Genomic DNA, 16,506 nt, shown 5'->3' with positions numbered 1-16,506 from the left:
TTTTTGAAAATTTCACTTTTTTGTGAAAATATCCACTAAATGAGGGAATAATATGTGTGAGGGTATCCCAGGAGAGTTCCAAATGTGTGTGGGTAGAATATATATCCCACGGGGGTAAAATTGAAAAAAGTTGAAATAAAATGTTTTTTGGACTGTCATTTTTCCGGCGTTTATCAGACTTTCAGATAGGGGAAATGTCAGTGAGCATTCCGATTTCAGTTCCAGAGCGATTCGCCTAATGAGTCCTTGATATTTAGTCGTTTTCAGCCGAATTTCTGGATTTTTGAAAATTTCACTTTTTTGTGAAAATATCCACTAAATGAGGGAATAATATGTGTGAGGGTACCCCAGGAGAGTTCCAAATGTGTGTGGGTAGAATATATATCCCACGGGGGTAAAATTTAAAAAAGTTGAAAAAAAATGTTTTTTGGACTGTCATTTTTCCGGCGTTTATCAGACTTTCAGATAGGGGAAATGTCAGTGAGCATTCCGATTTCAGTTCCAGAGCGATTCGCCTAATGAGTCCTTGATATTTAGTCGTTTTCAGCCGAATTTCTGGATTTTTGAAAATTTCACTTTTTTGTGAAAATATCCACTAAATGAGGGAATAATATGTGTGAGGGTACCCCAGGAGAGTTCCAAATGTGTGTGGGTAGAATATATATCCCACGGGGGTAAAATAGAAAAAAGTTTAAAAAAATTTTTTTTTGGACTTAGTCATTTTTCCGGCGTTTATCAGACTTTCAGATAGGGGAAATGTCAGTGAGCGTTCCGATTTCAGTTCCAGAGCGATTCGCCCAATGAGTCCTTGATATTTAGTCGTTTTCAGCCGAATTTCTGGATTTTTGAAAATTTCACTTTTTTGTGAAAATGTCCACTAAATGAGGGAATAATATGTGTGAGGGTACCCCAGGAGAGTTCCAAATGTGTGTGGGTAGAATATATATCCCACGGGTGTAAAATAGAAAAAAGTTTAAAAAAATTTTTTTTTGGACTTAGTCATTTTTCCGGCGTTTATCAGACTTTCAGATAGGGGAAATGTGAGTGAGCATTCCGATTTCAGTTCCAGAGCGATTCGCCCAATGAGTCCTTGATATTTAGTCTTTTTCAGCCAATTTTCTGGATTTTTGAAAATTTCACTTTTTTGTGAAAATATCCACTAAATGAGGGAATAATATGTGTGAGGGTACCCCAGGAGAGTTCCAAATGTGTGTGGGTAGAATATATATCCCACGGGGGTAAAATTGAAAAAAGTTGAAAAAAAATGTTTTTTGGACTTAGTCATTTTTCCGGCGTTTATCAGACTTTCAGATAGGGGAAATGTCAGTGAGCATTCCGATTTCAGTTCCAGAGCGATTCGCCCAATGAGTCCTTGATATTTAGTCTTTTTCAGCCAATTTTCTGGATTTTTGAAAATTTCACTTTTTTGTGAAAATATCCACTAAATGAGGGAATAATATGTGTGAGGGTACCCCAGGAGAGTTCCAAATGTGTGTGGGTAGAATATATATCCCACGGGGGTAAAATTGAAAAAAGTTGAAAAAAAATGTTTTTTGGACTTAGTCATTTTTCCGGCGTTTGTCAGACTTTCAGATTGGGGAAATGTCAGTGAGCGTTCCGATTTCAGTTCCAGAGCGATTCGCCCAATGAGTCCTTGATATTTAGTCTTTTTCAGCCAATTTTCTGGATTTTTGAAAATTTCACTTTTTTGTGAAAATATCCACTAAATGAGGGAATAGTATGTGTGAGGGTACCCCAGGAGACTTCCAAATGTGTGTGGGAAGAATACATATCCCACGGGGGTAAAATTGAAAAAAGTAAAAAAAAATTTTTTTTTGGACTTAGTCATTTTTCGGCGTTTATCGGACTTTCATATAGGGGAAATGTCAGTGAGCATTCCGATTTCAGTTCCAGAGCGATTCGCCCAATGAGTCCTTGATATTTATTCTTTTTCAGCCAATTTTCTGGATTTTTGAAAATTTCACTTTTTTGTGAAAATATCCACTAAATGAGGGAATAATATGTGTGAGGGTACCCCATGAGAGTTCCAAATGTGTGTGGGTAGAATATATATCCCACGGGGGTACAATTGAAAAAAGTTGAAAAAAAATTTTTTTTGGACTTAGTCATTTTTCCGGCGTTTGTCAGACTTTCAGATTGGGGAAATGTCAGTGAGCGTTCCGATTTTAGTTCCAGAGCGATTCGCCCAATGAGTCCTTGAAATTTAGTCTTTTTCAGCCAATTTTCTGGATTTTTGAAAATTTCACTTTTTTGTGAAAATATCCACTAAATGAGGGAATAATATGTGTGAGGGTACCCCAGGAGAGTTCCAAATGTGTGTGGGTAGAATATATATCCCACGGGGGTAAAATAGAAAAAAGTTTAAAAAAATTTTTTTTTGGACTTAGTCATTTTTCCGGCGTTTATCAGACTTTCAGATAGGGGAAATGTCAGTGAGCGTTCCGATTTCAGTTCCAGAGCGATTCGCCCAATGAGTCCTTGATATTTAGTCTATTTCAGCCAATTTTCTGGATTTTTGAAAATTTCACTTTTTTGTGAAAATATAAACTAAATGAGAGAATAATATGTGTGATGGTACCCCAGGAGAGTTCCAAATGTGTGTGGGTAGAATATATATCCCACGGGGGTAAAATTGAAAAAAGTTGAAAAAAAATGTTTTTTGGACTTAGTCATTTTTCCGGCGTTTATCAGACTTTCAGATAGGGGAAATGTCAGTGAGCATTCCGATTTCAGTTCCAGAGCGATTCGCCCAATGAGTCCTTGATATTTAGTCGTTTTCAGCCGAATTTCTGGATTTTTGAAAATTTCACTTTTTTGTGAAAATATCCACTAAATGAGGGAATAATATGTGTGAGGGTACCCCAGGAGAGTTCCAAATGTGTGTGGGTAGAATATATATCCCACGGGGGTAAAATTGAAAAAAGTTGAAAAAAAATGTTTTTTGGACTTAGTCATTTTTCCGGCGTTTGTCAGACTTTCAGATTGGGGAAATGTCAGTGAGCGTTCCGATTTCAGTTCCAGAGCGATTCGCCCAATGAGTCCTTGATATTTAGTCTTTTTCAGCCAATTTTCTGGATTTTTGAAAATTTCACTTTTTTGTGAAAATATCCACTAAATGAGGGAATAGTATGTGTGAGGGTACCCCAGGAGACTTCCAAATGTGTGTGGGAAGAATACATATCCCACGGGGGTAAAATTGAAAAAAGTAAAAAAAAAATTTTTTTTTGGACTTAGTCATTTTTCGGCGTTTATCGGACTTTCATATAGGGGAAATGTCAGTGAGCATTCCGATTTCAGTTCCAGAGCGATTCGCCCAATGAGTCCTTGATATTTATTCTTTTTCAGCCAATTTTCTGGATTTTTGAAAATTTCACTTTTTTGTGAAAATATAAACTAAATGAGAGAATAATATGTGTGATGGTACCCCAGGAGAGTTCCAAATTAGTGTGGGTAGAATATATATCCCACGGGGGTAAAATTGAAAAAAGTTGAAAAAAAATGTTTTTTGGACTTAGTCATTTTTCCGGCGTTTATCAGACTTTCAGATAGGGGAAATGTCAGTGAGCATTCCGATTTCAGTTCCAGAGCGATTCGCCCAATGAGTCCTTGATATTTAGTCGTTTTCAGCCGAATTTCTGGATTTTTGAAAATTTCACTTTTTTGTGAAAATGTCCACTAAATGAGGGAATAATATGTGTGAGGGTACCCCAGGAGAGTTCCAAATGTGTGTGGGTAGAATATATATCCCACGGGGGTAAAATAGAAAAAAGTTTAAAAAAATGTTTTTTGGACTTAGTCATTTTTCCGGCGTTTATCAGACTTTCAGATAGGGGAAATGTCAGTGAGCGTTCCGATTTCAGTTCCAGAGCGATTCGCCCAATGAGTCCTTGATATTTAGTCTTTTTCAGCCAATTTTCTGGATTTTTGAAAATTTCACTTTTTTGTGAAAATATCCACTAAATGAGGGAATAGTATGTGTGAGGGTACCCCAGGAGACTTCCAAATGTGTGTGGGTAGAATACATATCCCACGGGGGTAAAATTGAAAAAAGTAAAAAAAAATTTTTTTTTGGACTTAGTCATTTTTCGGCGTTTATCGGACTTTCATATAGGGGAAATGTCAGTGAGCATTCCGATTTCAGTTCCAGAGCGATTCGCCCAATGAGTCCTTGATATTTAGTCTTTTTCAGCCAATTTTCTGGATTTTTGAAAATTTCACTTTTTTGTGAAAATATAAACTAAATGAGAGAATAATATGTGTGATGGTACCCCAGGAGAGTTCCAAATGTGTGTGGGTAGAATATATATCCCACGGGGGTAAAATTGAAAAAAGTTGAAAAAAAATGTTTTTTGGACTTAGTCATTTTTCCGGCGTTTATCAGACTTTCAGAAAGGGGAAATGTCAGTGAGCATTCCGATTTCAGTTCCAGAGCGATTCGCCCAATGAGTCCTTGAAATTTAGTCTTTTTCAGCCAATTTTCTGGATTTTTGAAAATTTCACTTTTTTGTGAAAATATCCACTAAATGAGGGAATAATATGTGTGAGGGTACCCCAGGAGAGTTCCAAATGTGTGTGGGTAGAATATATATCCCACGGGGGTAAAATAGAAAAAAGTTTAAAAAAATTTTTTTTTGGACTTAGTCATTTTTCCGGCGTTTATCAGACTTTCAGATAGGGGAAATGTCAGTGAGCATTCCGATTTCAGTTCCAGAGCGATTCGCCCAATGAGTCCTTGATATTTAGTCGTTTTCAGCCGAATTTCTGGATTTTTGAAAATTTCACTTTTTTGTGAAAATGTCCACTAAATGAGGGAATAATATGTGTGAGGGTACCCCAGGAGAGTTCCAAATGTGTGTGGGTAGAATATATATCCCACGGGGGTAAAATTGAAAAAAGTTGAAATAAAATGTTTTTTGGACTGTCATTTTTCCGGCGTTTATCAGACTTTCAGATAGGGGAAATGTCAGTGAGCATTCCGATTTCAGTTCCAGAGCGATTCGCCTAATGAGTCCTTGATATTTAGTCGTTTTCAGCCGAATTTCTGGATTTTTGAAAATTTCACTTTTTTGTGAAAATATCCACTAAATGAGGGAATAATATGTGTGAGGGTACCCCAGGAGAGTTCCAAATGTGTGTGGGTAGAATATATATCCCACGGGGGTAAAATTTAAAAAAGTTGAAAAAAAATGTTTTTTGGACTGTCATTTTTCCGGCGTTTATCAGACTTTCAGATAGGGGAAATGTCAGTGAGCATTCCGATTTCAGTTCCAGAGCGATTCGCCTAATGAGTCCTTGATATTTAGTCGTTTTCAGCCGAATTTCTGGATTTTTGAAAATTTCACTTTTTTGTGAAAATATCCACTAAATGAGGGAATAATATGTGTGAGGGTACCCCAGGAGAGTTCCAAATGTGTGTGGGTAGAATATATATCCCACGGGGGTAAAATAGAAAAAAGTTTAAAAAAATTTTTTTTTGGACTTAGTCATTTTTCCGGCGTTTATCAGACTTTCAGATAGGGGAAATGTCAGTGAGCGTTCCGATTTCAGTTCCAGAGCGATTCGCCCAATGAGTCCTTGATATTTAGTCGTTTTCAGCCGAATTTCTGGATTTTTGAAAATTTCACTTTTTTGTGAAAATGTCCACTAAATGAGGGAATAATATGTGTGAGGGTACCCCAGGAGAGTTCCAAATGTGTGTGGGTAGAATATATATCCCACGGGGGTAAAATAGAAAAAAGTTTAAAAAAATTTTTTTTTGGACTTAGTCATTTTTCCGGCGTTTATCAGACTTTCAGATAGGGGAAATGTGAGTGAGCATTCCGATTTCAGTTCCAGAGCGATTCGCCCAATGAGTCCTTGATATTTAGTCTTTTTCAGCCAATTTTCTGGATTTTTGAAAATTTCACTTTTTTGTGAAAATATCCACTAAATGAGGGAATAATATGTGTGAGGGTACCCCAGGAGAGTTCCAAATGTGTGTGGGTAGAATATATATCCCACGGGGGTAAAATTGAAAAAAGTTGAAAAAAAATGTTTTTTGGACTTAGTCATTTTTCCGGCGTTTATCAGACTTTCAGATAGGGGAAATGTCAGTGAGCATTCCGATTTCAGTTCCAGAGCGATTCGCCCAATGAGTCCTTGATATTTAGTCTTTTTCAGCCAATTTTCTGGATTTTTGAAAATTTCACTTTTTTGTGAAAATATCCACTAAATGAGGGAATAATATGTGTGAGGGTACCCCAGGAGAGTTCCAAATGTGTGTGGGTAGAATATATATCCCACGGGGGTAAAATTGAAAAAAGTTGAAAAAAAATGTTTTTTGGACTTAGTCATTTTTCCGGCGTTTGTCAGACTTTCAGATTGGGGAAATGTCAGTGAGCGTTCCGATTTCAGTTCCAGAGCGATTCGCCCAATGAGTCCTTGATATTTAGTCTTTTTCAGCCAATTTTCTGGATTTTTGAAAATTTCACTTTTTTGTGAAAATATCCACTAAATGAGGGAATAGTATGTGTGAGGGTACCCCAGGAGACTTCCAAATGTGTGTGGGAAGAATACATATCCCACGGGGGTAAAATTGAAAAAAGTAAAAAAAAATTTTTTTTTGGACTTAGTCATTTTTCGGCGTTTATCGGACTTTCATATAGGGGAAATGTCAGTGAGCATTCCGATTTCAGTTCCAGAGCGATTCGCCCAATGAGTCCTTGATATTTATTCTTTTTCAGCCAATTTTCTGGATTTTTGAAAATTTCACTTTTTTGTGAAAATATCCACTAAATGAGGGAATAATATGTGTGAGGGTACCCCATGAGAGTTCCAAATGTGTGTGGGTAGAATATATATCCCACGGGGGTACAATTGAAAAAAGTTGAAAAAAAATTTTTTTTGGACTTAGTCATTTTTCCGGCGTTTGTCAGACTTTCAGATTGGGGAAATGTCAGTGAGCGTTCCGATTTTAGTTCCAGAGCGATTCGCCCAATGAGTCCTTGAAATTTAGTCTTTTTCAGCCAATTTTCTGGATTTTTGAAAATTTCACTTTTTTGTGAAAATATCCACTAAATGAGGGAATAATATGTGTGAGGGTACCCCAGGAGAGTTCCAAATGTGTGTGGGTAGAATATATATCCCACGGGGGTAAAATAGAAAAAAGTTTAAAAAAATTTTTTTTTGGACTTAGTCATTTTTCCGGCGTTTATCAGACTTTCAGATAGGGGAAATGTCAGTGAGCGTTCCGATTTCAGTTCCAGAGCGATTCGCCCAATGAGTCCTTGATATTTAGTCTATTTCAGCCAATTTTCTGGATTTTTGAAAATTTCACTTTTTTGTGAAAATATAAACTAAATGAGAGAATAATATGTGTGATGGTACCCCAGGAGAGTTCCAAATGTGTGTGGGTAGAATATATATCCCACGGGGGTAAAATTGAAAAAAGTTGAAAAAAAATGTTTTTTGGACTTAGTCATTTTTCCGGCGTTTATCAGACTTTCAGATAGGGGAAATGTCAGTGAGCATTCCGATTTCAGTTCCAGAGCGATTCGCCCAATGAGTCCTTGATATTTAGTCGTTTTCAGCCGAATTTCTGGATTTTTGAAAATTTCACTTTTTTGTGAAAATATCCACTAAATGAGGGAATAATATGTGTGAGGGTACCCCAGGAGAGTTCCAAATGTGTGTGGGTAGAATATATATCCCACGGGGGTAAAATTGAAAAAAGTTGAAAAAAAATGTTTTTTGGACTTAGTCATTTTTCCGGCGTTTGTCAGACTTTCAGATTGGGGAAATGTCAGTGAGCGTTCCGATTTCAGTTCCAGAGCGATTCGCCCAATGAGTCCTTGATATTTAGTCTTTTTCAGCCAATTTTCTGGATTTTTGAAAATTTCACTTTTTTGTGAAAATATCCACTAAATGAGGGAATAGTATGTGTGAGGGTACCCCAGGAGACTTCCAAATGTGTGTGGGAAGAATACATATCCCACGGGGGTAAAATTGAAAAAAGTAAAAAAAAAATTTTTTTTTGGACTTAGTCATTTTTCGGCGTTTATCGGACTTTCATATAGGGGAAATGTCAGTGAGCATTCCGATTTCAGTTCCAGAGCGATTCGCCCAATGAGTCCTTGATATTTATTCTTTTTCAGCCAATTTTCTGGATTTTTGAAAATTTCACTTTTTTGTGAAAATATAAACTAAATGAGAGAATAATATGTGTGATGGTACCCCAGGAGAGTTCCAAATTAGTGTGGGTAGAATATATATCCCACGGGGGTAAAATTGAAAAAAGTTGAAAAAAAATGTTTTTTGGACTTAGTCATTTTTCCGGCGTTTATCAGACTTTCAGATAGGGGAAATGTCAGTGAGCATTCCGATTTCAGTTCCAGAGCGATTCGCCCAATGAGTCCTTGATATTTAGTCGTTTTCAGCCGAATTTCTGGATTTTTGAAAATTTCACTTTTTTGTGAAAATGTCCACTAAATGAGGGAATAATATGTGTGAGGGTACCCCAGGAGAGTTCCAAATGTGTGTGGGTAGAATATATATCCCACGGGGGTAAAATAGAAAAAAGTTTAAAAAAATGTTTTTTGGACTTAGTCATTTTTCCGGCGTTTATCAGACTTTCAGATAGGGGAAATGTCAGTGAGCGTTCCGATTTCAGTTCCAGAGCGATTCGCCCAATGAGTCCTTGATATTTAGTCTTTTTCAGCCAATTTTCTGGATTTTTGAAAATTTCACTTTTTTGTGAAAATATCCACTAAATGAGGGAATAGTATGTGTGAGGGTACCCCAGGAGACTTCCAAATGTGTGTGGGTAGAATACATATCCCACGGGGGTAAAATTGAAAAAAGTAAAAAAAAATTTTTTTTTGGACTTAGTCATTTTTCGGCGTTTATCGGACTTTCATATAGGGGAAATGTCAGTGAGCATTCCGATTTCAGTTCCAGAGCGATTCGCCCAATGAGTCCTTGATATTTAGTCTTTTTCAGCCAATTTTCTGGATTTTTGAAAATTTCACTTTTTTGTGAAAATATAAACTAAATGAGAGAATAATATGTGTGATGGTACCCCAGGAGAGTTCCAAATGTGTGTGGGTAGAATATATATCCCACGGGGGTAAAATTGAAAAAAGTTGAAAAAAAATGTTTTTTGGACTTAGTCATTTTTCCGGCGTTTATCAGACTTTCAGAAAGGGGAAATGTCAGTGAGCATTCCGATTTCAGTTCCAGAGCGATTCGCCCAATGAGTCCTTGAAATTTAGTCTTTTTCAGCCAATTTTCTGGATTTTTGAAAATTTCACTTTTTTGTGAAAATATCCACTAAATGAGGGAATAATATGTGTGAGGGTACCCCAGGAGAGTTCCAAATGTGTGTGGGTAGAATATATATCCCACGGGGGTAAAATAGAAAAAAGTTTAAAAAAATTTTTTTTTGGACTTAGTCATTTTTCCGGCGTTTATCAGACTTTCAGATAGGGGAAATGTCAGTGAGCATTCCGATTTCAGTTCCAGAGCGATTCGCCCAATGAGTCCTTGATATTTAGTCGTTTTCAGCCGAATTTCTGGATTTTTGAAAATTTCACTTTTTTGTGAAAATGTCCACTAAATGAGGGAATAATATGTGTGAGGGTACCCCAGGAGAGTTCCAAATGTGTGTGGGTAGAATATATATCCCACGGGGGTAAAATAGAAAAAAGTTTAAAAAAATTTTTTTTTCGACTTAGTCATTTTTCCGGCGTTTATCAGACTTTCAGATAGGGGAAATGTGAGTGAGCATTCCGATTTCAGTTCCAGAGCGATTCGCCCAATGAGTCCTTGATATTTAGTCTTTTTCAGCCAATTTTCTGGATTTTTGAAAATTTCACTTTTTTGTGAAAATATCCACTAAATGAGGGAATAATATGTGTGAGGGTACCCCAGGAGAGTTCCAAATGTGTGTGGGTAGAATATATATCCCACGGGGGTAAAATTGAAAAAAGTTGAAAAAAAATGTTTTTTGGACTTAGTCATTTTTCCGGCGTTTATCAGACTTTCAGATAGGGGAAATGTCAGTGAGCATTCCGATTTCAGTTCCAGAGCGATTCGCCCAATGAGTCCTTGATATTTAGTCTTTTTCAGCCAATTTTCTGGATTTTTGAAAATTTCACTTTTTTGTGAAAATATCCACTAAATGAGGGAATAATATGTGTGAGGGTACCCCAGGAGAGTTCCAAATGTGTGTGGGCAGAATATATATCCCACGGGGGTAAAATTGAAAAAAGTTGAAAAAAAATGTTTTTTGGACTTAGTCATTTTTCCGGCGTTTATCAGACTTTCAGATTGGGGAAATGTCAGTGAGCGTTCCGATTTCAGTTCCAGAGCGATTCGCCCAATGAGTCCTTGATATTTAGTCTTTTTCAGCCAATTTTCTGGATTTTTGAAAATTTCACTTTTTTGTGAAAATATCCACTAAATGAGGGAATAGTATGTGTGAGGGTACCCCAGGAGACTTCCAAATGTGTGTGGGAAGAATACATATCCCACGGGGGTAAAATTGAAAAAAGTAAAAAAAAATTTTTTTTTGGACTTAGTCATTTTTCGGCGTTTATCGGACTTTCATATAGGGGAAATGTCAGTGAGCATTCCGATTTCAGTTCCAGAGCGATTCGCCCAATGAGTCCTTGATATTTATTCTTTTTCAGCCAATTTTCTGGATTTTTGAAAATTTCACTTTTTTGTGAAAATATAAACTAAATGAGAGAATAATATGTGTGATGGTACCCCAGGAGAGTTCCAAATGTGTGTGGGTAGAATATATATCCCACGGGGGTAAAATTGAAAAAAGTTGAAAAAAAATGTTTTTTGGACTTAGTCATTTTTCCGGCGTTTATCAGACTTTCAGATAGGGGAAATGTCAGTGAGCATTCCGATTTCAGTTCCAGAGCGATTCGCCCAATGAGTCCTTGATATTTAGTCGTTTTCAGCCGAATTTCTGGATTTTTGAAAATTTCACTTTTTTGTGAAAATGTCCACTAAATGAGGGAATAATATGTGTGAGGGTACCCCAGGAGAGTTCCAAATGTGTGTGGGTAGAATATATATCCCACGGGGGTAAAATAGAAAAAAGTTTAAAAAAATGTTTTTTGGACTTAGTCATTTTTCCGGCGTTTATCAGACTTTCAGATAGGGGAAATGTCAGTGAGCATTCCGATTTCAGTTCCAGAGCGATTCGCCCAATGAGTCCTTGATATTTAGTCTTTTTCAGCCAATTTTCTGGATTTTTGAAAATTTCACTTTTTTGTGAAAATATCCACTAAATGAGGGAATAATATGTGTGAGGGTACCCCAGGAGACTTCCAAATGTGTGTGGGTAGAATACATATCCCACGGGGGTAAAATTGAAAAAAGTAAAAAAAAATTTTTTTTTGGACTTAGTCATTTTTCGGCGTTTATCGGACTTTCATATAGGGGAAATGTCAGTGAGCATTCCGATTTCAGTTCCAGAGCGATTCGCCCAATGAGTCCTTGATATTTATTCTTTTTCAGCCAATTTTCTGGATTTTTGAAAATTTCACTTTTTTGTGAAAATATCCACTAAATGAGGGAATAATATGTGTGAGGGTACCCCAGGAGAGTTCCAAATGTGTGTGGGTAGAATATATATCCCACGGGGGTAAAATTGAAAAAAGTTGAAAAAAAATTTTTTTTGGACTTAGTCATTTTTCCGGCGTTTGTCAGACTTTCAGATTGGGGAAATGTCAGTGAGCGTTCCGATTTTAGTTCCAGAGCGATTCGCCCAATGAGTCCTTGAAATTTAGTCTTTTTCAGCCAATTTTCTGGATTTTTGAAAATTTCACTTTTTTGTGAAAATATCCACTAAATGAGGGAATAATATGTGTGAGGGTACCCCAGGAGAGTTCCAAATGTGTGTGGGTAGAATATATATCCCACGGGGGTAAAATAGAAAAAAGTTTAAAAAAATTTTTTTTGGGACTTAGTCATTTTTCCGGCGTTTATCAGACTTTCAGATAGGGGAAATGTCAGTGAGCGTTCCGATTTCAGTTCCAGAGCGATTCGCCCAATGAGTCCTTGATATTTAGTCTATTTCAGCCAATTTTCTGGATTTTTGAAAATTTCACTTTTTTGTGAAAATATAAACTAAATGAGAGAATAATATGTGTGATGGTACCCCAGGAGAGTTCCAAATGTGTGTGGGTAGAATATATATCCCACGGGGGTAAAATTGAAAAAAGTTGAAAAAAAATGTTTTTTGGACTTAGTCATTTTTCCGGCGTTTATCAGACTTTCAGAAAGGGGAAATGTCAGTGAGCATTCCGATTTCAGTTCCAGAGCGATTCGCCCAATGAGTCCTTGAAATTTAGTCTTTTTCAGCCAATTTTCTGGATTTTTGAAAATTTCACTTTTTTGTGAAAATATCCACTAAATGAGGGAATAATATGTGTGAGGGTACCCCAGGAGAGTTCCAAATGTGTGTGGGTAGAATATATATCCCACGGGGGTAAAATTGAAAAAAGTTGAAAAAAAATGTTTTTTGGACTTAGTCATTTTTCCGGCGTTTATCAGACTTTCAGATAGGGGAAATGTCAGTGAGCATTCCGATTTCAGTTCCAGAGCGATTCGCCCAATGAGTCCTTGATATTTAGTCTTTTTCAGCCAATTTTCTGGATTTTTGAAAATTTCACTTTTTTGTGAAAATATCCACTAAATGAGGGAATAATATGTGTGAGGGTACCCCAGGAGAGTTCCAAATGTGTGTGGGCAGAATATATATCCCACGGGGGTAAAATTGAAAAAAGTTGAAAAAAAATGTTTTTTGGACTTAGTCATTTTTCCGGCGTTTATCAGACTTTCAGATAGGGGAAATGTCAGTGAGCGTTCCGATTTCAGTTCCAGAGCGATTCGCCCAATGAGTCCTTGATATTTAGTCTTTTTCAGCCAATTTTCTGGATTTTTGAAAATTTCACTTTTTTGTGAAAATATCCACTAAATGAGGGAATAATATGTGTGAGGGTACCCCAGGAGAGTTCCAAATGTGTGTGGGTAGAATATATATCCCACGGGGGTAAAATAGAAAAAAGTTTAAAAAAATTTTTTTTTGGACTTAGTCATTTTTCCGGCGTTTGTCAGACTTTCAGATTGGGGAAATGTCAGTGAGCGTTCCGATTTCAGTTCCAGAGCGATTCGCCCAATGAGTCCTTGATATTTAGTCTTTTTCAGCCAATTTTCTGGATTTTTGAAAATTTCACTTTTGTGTGAAAATATCCACTAAATGAGGGAATAGTATGTGTGAGGGTACCCCAGGAGACTTCCAAATGTGTGTGGGTAGAATACATATCCCACGGGGGTAAAATTGAAAAAAGTAAAAAAAAATTTTTTTTTGGACTTAGTCATTTTTCGGCGTTTATCGGACTTTAATATAGGGGAAATGTCAGTGAGCATTCCGGTTTCAGTTCCAGAGCGATTCGCCCAATGAGTCCTTGATATTTAGTCGTTTTCAGCCGAATTTCTGGATTTTTGAAAATTTCACTTTTTTGTGAAAATGTCCACTACATGAGGGAATAATATGTGTGAGGGTACCCCAGGAGAGTTCCAAATGTGTGTGGGTAAAATAGAAAAAAGTTTAAAAAAAATTTTTTTTGGACTTAGTCATTTTTCCGGCGTTTATCAGACTTTCAGATAGGGGAAATGTCAGTGAGCATTTCGATTTCAGTTCCAGAGCGATTCGCCCAATGAGTCCTTGATATTTAGTCTTTTTCAGCCAATTTTCTGGATTTTTGAAAATTTCACTTTTTTGTGAAAATATCCACTAAATGAGGGAATAATATGTGTGAGGGTACCCCAGGAGAGTTCCAAATGTGTGTGGGTAGAATATATATCCCACGGGGGTAAAATAGAAAAAAGTTTAAAAAAATTTTTTTTTGGACTTAGTCATTTTTCCGGCGTTTATCAGACTTTCAGATAGGGGAAATGTCAGTGAGCATTCCGATTTCAGTTCCAGAGCGATTCGCCCAATGAGTCCTTGATATTTAGTCGTTTTCAGCCGAATTTCTGGATTTTTGAAAATTTCACTTTTTTGTGAAAATGTCCACTAAATGAGGGAATAATATGTGTGAGGGTACCCCAGGAGAGTTCCAAATGTGTGTGGGTAGAATATATATCCCACGGGGGTAAAATAGAAAAAAGTTTAAAAAAATTTTTTTTTCGACTTAGTCATTTTTCCGGCGTTTATCAGACTTTCAGATAGGGGAAATGTGAGTGAGCATTCCGATTTCAGTTCCAGAGCGATTCGCCCAATGAGTCCTTGATATTTAGTCTTTTTCAGCCAATTTTCTGGATTTTTGAAAATTTCACTTTTTTGTGAAAATATCCACTAAATGAGGGAATAATATGTGTGAGGGTACCCCAGGAGAGTTCCAAATGTGTGTGGGTAGAATATATATCCCACGGGGGTAAAATTGAAAAAAGTTGAAAAAAAATGTTTTTTGGACTTAGTCATTTTTCCGGCGTTTATCAGACTTTCAGATAGGGGAAATGTCAGTGAGCATTCCGATTTCAGTTCCAGAGCGATTCGCCCAATGAGTCCTTGATATTTAGTCTTTTTCAGCCAATTTTCTGGATTTTTGAAAATTTCACTTTTTTGTGAAAATATCCACTAAATGAGGGAATAATATGTGTGAGGGTACCCCAGGAGAGTTCCAAATGTGTGTGGGCAGAATATATATCCCACGGGGGTAAAATTGAAAAAAGTTGAAAAAAAATGTTTTTTGGACTTAGTCATTTTTCCGGCGTTTATCAGACTTTCAGATTGGGGAAATGTCAGTGAGCGTTCCGATTTCAGTTCCAGAGCGATTCGCCCAATGAGTCCTTGATATTTAGTCTTTTTCAGCCAATTTTCTGGATTTTTGAAAATTTCACTTTTTTGTGAAAATATCCACTAAATGAGGGAATAGTATGTGTGAGGGTACCCCAGGAGACTTCCAAATGTGTGTGGGAAGAATACATATCCCACGGGGGTAAAATTGAAAAAAGTAAAAAAAAATTTTTTTTTGGACTTAGTCATTTTTCGGCGTTTATCGGACTTTCATATAGGGGAAATGTCAGTGAGCATTCCGATTTCAGTTCCAGAGCGATTCGCCCAATGAGTCCTTGATATTTATTCTTTTTCAGCCAATTTTCTGGATTTTTGAAAATTTCACTTTTTTGTGAAAATATAAACTAAATGAGAGAATAATATGTGTGATGGTACCCCAGGAGAGTTCCAAATGTGTGTGGGTAGAATATATATCCCACGGGGGTAAAATTGAAAAAAGTTGAAAAAAAATGTTTTTTGGACTTAGTCATTTTTCCGGCGTTTATCAGACTTTCAGATAGGGGAAATGTCAGTGAGCATTCCGATTTCAGTTCCAGAGCGATTCGCCCAATGAGTCCTTGATATTTAGTCGTTTTCAGCCGAATTTCTGGATTTTTGAAAATTTCACTTTTTTGTGAAAATGTCCACTAAATGAGGGAATAATATGTGTGAGGGTACCCCAGGAGAGTTCCAAATGTGTGTGGGTAGAATATATATCCCACGGGGGTAAAATAGAAAAAAGTTTAAAAAAATGTTTTTTGGACTTAGTCATTTTTCCGGCGTTTATCAGACTTTCAGATAGGGGAAATGTCAGTGAGCATTCCGATTTCAGTTCCAGAGCGATTCGCCCAATGAGTCCTTGATATTTAGTCTTTTTCAGCCAATTTTCTGGATTTTTGAAAATTTCACTTTTTTGTGAAAATATCCACTAAATGAGGGAATAATATGTGTGAGGGTACCCCAGGAGAGTTCCAAATGTGTGTGGGTAGAATATATATCCCACGGGGGTAAAATTGAAAAAAGTTGAAAAAAAATGTTTTTTGGACTTAGTCATTTTTCCGGCGTTTATCAGACTTTCAGATAGGGGAAATGTCAGTGAGCATTCCGATTTCAGTTCCAGAGCGATTCGCCCAATGAGTCCTTGATATTTAGTCTTTTTCAGCCAATTTTCTGGATTTTTGAAAATTTCACTTTTTTGTGAAAATATCCACTAAATGAGGGAATAATATGTGTGAGGGTACCCCAGGAGAGTTCCAAATGTGTGTGGGCAGAATATATATCCCACGGGGGTAAAATTGAAAAAAGTTGAAAAAAAATGTTTTTTGGACTTAGTCATTTTTCCGGCGTTTATCAGACTTTCAGATTGGGGAAATGTCAGTGAGCGTTCCGATTTCAGTTCCAGAGCGATTCGCCCAATGAGTCCTTGATATTTAGTCTTTTTCAGCCAATTTTCTGGATTTTTGAAAATTTCACTTTTTTGTGAAAATATCCACTAAATGAGGGAATAGTATGTGTGAGGGTACCCCAGGAGACTTCCAAATGTGTGTGGGAAGAATACATATCCCACGGGGGTAAAATTGAAAAAAGTAAAAAAAAATTTTTTTTTGGACTTAGTCATTTTTCGGCGTTTATCGGACTTTCATATAGGG

The sequence above is a fragment of the Phyllobates terribilis genome, unplaced genomic scaffold (assembly GCF_046119375.1).
Source record: "Phyllobates terribilis strain yellow unplaced genomic scaffold, ASM4611937v1 Scaffold_2__4_contigs__length_985480577, whole genome shotgun sequence".
Lineage (NCBI taxonomy): Eukaryota > Metazoa > Chordata > Amphibia > Anura > Dendrobatidae > Phyllobates > Phyllobates terribilis.
Note: the sequence above shows the minus strand (reverse complement) of the source record.